Source organism: Octopus bimaculoides, chromosome 10 (assembly GCF_001194135.2).
Source record: "Octopus bimaculoides isolate UCB-OBI-ISO-001 chromosome 10, ASM119413v2, whole genome shotgun sequence".
Classification (NCBI taxonomy): Eukaryota; Metazoa; Mollusca; class Cephalopoda; order Octopoda; family Octopodidae; genus Octopus; species Octopus bimaculoides.
Window position 1 is genome coordinate 29,341,614 of NC_068990.1, and position 3,772 is coordinate 29,345,385.

Genomic DNA, 3,772 nt, shown 5'->3' on the forward strand with positions numbered 1-3,772 from the left:
ATATATATATACATATATATATATATGTATATACTTATGTGCATGCTTGCCTTTGTGTCTGTGTTTGTACCCCACCACCATAGCTTAACAGCCGATGTTGGTTTGTTTATGTCCCCGAAACTTAGCAGTTCGGTCAAGGAAATTGATAGAATAAGTACTAGGCTTATAAAGAATAAGTCCTGAGGTCGATTTCTTCAACTAGAGGCGGTGCTCCAGCATGGCCACAGTCAAATGACTGAAACCTGTAAAAGAGTATATATATATATGATGGGCTTTTACAAAGTTTCTACCTACCAAATTCATTCACAAGACATTGGTCGGCCCGGAGCTTATACAGTATAAGACACATTTCCAAGGTACCATGCAGTGGAACTGAACCCGAAACCACATGGTAGCTAATCGAACTTCCTAACAACACATCCATTCGAAGAGATGCTATTGCAGATGACGTATCTTAAAATAAGTGATATCCACTCAGATCACACACATTTTCCCCATTTTTCCAGTCCAATATTTGCTATGGAAATATCTAGAAATATACGAAAGTGCTTTACTTTCAGGAGACACGAATAGAAATCTACAATCAAGTTAAATATGCAAACTTCCTCATACTGTGATATATGCAAATAAGCACAACTTAAAGACTCTCTATTATTAAATCAGCCCTTTTTCCAAAATCTCCTTGGCCTAGTATACACATACACACATCTACACACACATACACACATACATATATACACACATACACACATACACACACATACGCGTACACACAGGCACACGTTTCTTCTTTTTTTTCTATTTTCTAAGCAAATCTACGCTTTCCCCATTGACCTCCGTCTCCCCCATTAACCTCCGTCTCCCGCATGATGGCGCTACTGTTGTTTTATGAGATTCTTCTTGTCTTCATCAGTTGTGGAGAGAAAAGAAGGTTTTGGGGTTTGATAGCTTCCCTCGATAATGACCACGGGCTTGTTTCATTCGTCAATTCACAAGAACTCTGCCTAATGTCCAGCTAGCACCGACCACCTATGCATCGACCAGCTAATGTCCGCCTAGCAGTGACCAACTCCATGGCTTATGATTTCATTATTTTACACTTCCAGTGCAGAAAGCTTTTATAAAAGTTTCACTTCTAAAGATATTAACAGCTGGATCTTATTTAATCGACCCCGAAAGGATGAAAGGCAAAGTCGACCTCGGCGGAATTTGAACTCAGAATACCGCTAAAGCATTTCGCCCGGCCAGCTAACGATTCTGCCCGCTCACGGCCTTCTCTCACTCAATAATAATAATAATAATAATAATAATAATAATAATAATAATGATAATAATGATAATAATCCTTTCTACTATTGGCACAAGGCCTGAAATTTGGAGGGAAGGGGGGCAAGTCAACTACCTCATCCTCCAGTGCTCAACTAGTATTTATTTTATCGATCCCGAAAGGGATGAAAAGCAAATCGATCTCGGCAGAATTTGAACTCAGAGAATAAAGACGGACGAAATGCCACTAAGTATTTTGTCCGACGTGCCAGTTCGCCTTGTTCATAATGACAAATAAAAGCGAACCAAAATCAGCTCGAGACTTTAATACGAGTGACACCAAATAACAAACCCTTAATGTACAAGTAATATATAAAAGATCCGGAACACAGGAGATAGCAGGATAAGTTCTATACCTTGGGGAAGGGAAAAGCGGTAATAAATAGACTTGATGTCTTTTAGATGGGAAATCCTTAAAATAAAAAAAGTAATTCAGAATAGAGAAGGAATGAAGAAAACCTCTCCCGATTATATCTCGAAGTGTAATTTGTGTGTTCACACACACTCTCTCTCCCTTACACACACACACATACACACACACACATACACACACACACACATACACACACACACGCACACATCTAGATCTAACGTGTAAACAGACGCCTTTGAATCTTGCATCACATATATTTTCTTTTTCTCTAACTTCTCTAATTGCCTTTTCTTCTCTTTGATAAAGACAATCTCCTGAAACGTTAGATTCTCTCCTGTTTCATCCATTGACGTATTTAATTTCATTACACATTTCTTTGATTGTTCATCATTTTTTTTTTGTGTCGCTTTATATTTCTATGGGTTTTTTTCAGTCACGTGATTCGCTTTCTGATCTCATCTATTATTTGGTTGTTTACCTCCTCTTTGACCCATAGTAGTTCTCGCTTTATGTGTGGTTTTATCACTCTCTTTCTCTTTCTTTTCTCTCTCTCCCTCTCTCTCAGTATATATATACATATATATATACATATATATATATATGTGTGTGTGTGTGTGTATGGATGTGTGTCTGTGTGTATGCATGTATGCATGTGCATATGCACGGTTTTGGTTATAAAGTTTGTTAGATCATCAATTTCTTTATCGGTTAAGCCTTTTCCCTGTTGGTTTATGAGAATGTTGAGTTGAGACATTGTTTTTTGTTTGTTGGGGGTTGTTTACTAATTTATAGCGGGTGGTGTCTTGAAGTAGAGTTAATGCGACATTTTCTTATTGTTCCATAATCATAATAACTAAAGCATCTGTCGTCTTCCATTCTGTTCGACCAGTGTTGGACTTTGATTTAAGACGTGGAAGTTCATTGTAATGGAAGGTGGATATAAACTCACATAATTTCTCTAATGTTTTCTTTCTCCGTTTTGTTGAGTTGTAATTGCCTTTGTGTACAATGGATTGTTTAGTGTTTTCTTTCTTGGAAAGTTCTTCCGTTAATCGTAATTTTCTACAAAAATCTGAGATGTCATCTCATACTTCACTGACGTTAGAATACTGTGGTGTCGAAGTAAATTTCAGACCTTTTAAAAGGATTTTGGGATTTGTTCTTTTGAGAATTTTAGATTGCAAATTTTTATCCTTTTATCTTGTATCACCAGACGTCATGAAATCTTTCTTCTTGTATTAAAAATGGTTTGTGTCGTTTGTTCTTATGATTGTATTCCTAAGTCTGTAATTATATTCTTCGTTTCTTTCCAGTTATCGGGAATAATTTTTATCGTTTTTATGTCTGGATAAAGGCTGTTCATATCTAGGATAATTTCTCGTCATAATACCCTACACCTCATTATTTTACTTACCCAACACCTTGTAAACAAAGAAGGGATATGTTTTAACATGCTCAATGGGAGTAAACTAATATTAATTGGTAACATTATTCTTCGACAAATTAATAAACAATAACTACTATTTATAACATTTTCGATAATGATTAGATTTTTTTAATTGAAGTCAAGTGTCAGTCTTTATTACTCGTGACATAAAACGAGCGAAAAAAACACTGCAAAATGAATATGACATATCTCACTTTTCTAACTACTATTATGACATATTTAATGGAGGAAAGCTTTTGTGTGACCTTCTCGTGCGACTGTGGCAAGACCTTAATACATGAACATTGACCAATCAATTTGTAGGTAGACGTATAGCATTTTGGTTCGCATTCTTTCTTTAAAAACAAACAATATTTTTATAACAACGGTCAGAAAAGACATAATTCCTGACATAGCTCCATATATTATACACTTTTGAAAATCTCATGTAAAATGAGTCAAGTGTATTCTTATATTTTAAAATATAATTAAATTCTAATTAATTCTAATATATTCTCAGACCCTTTTAAACTTCACTTTTTTCTATTCCTCTGCTTATTTGGATTAATACCTATACATACATACATATATATACATGTGTGTGTGTGTGTGTGTGTGTGTGTGTGTGTGTGTGTGTGTGTGTGTGT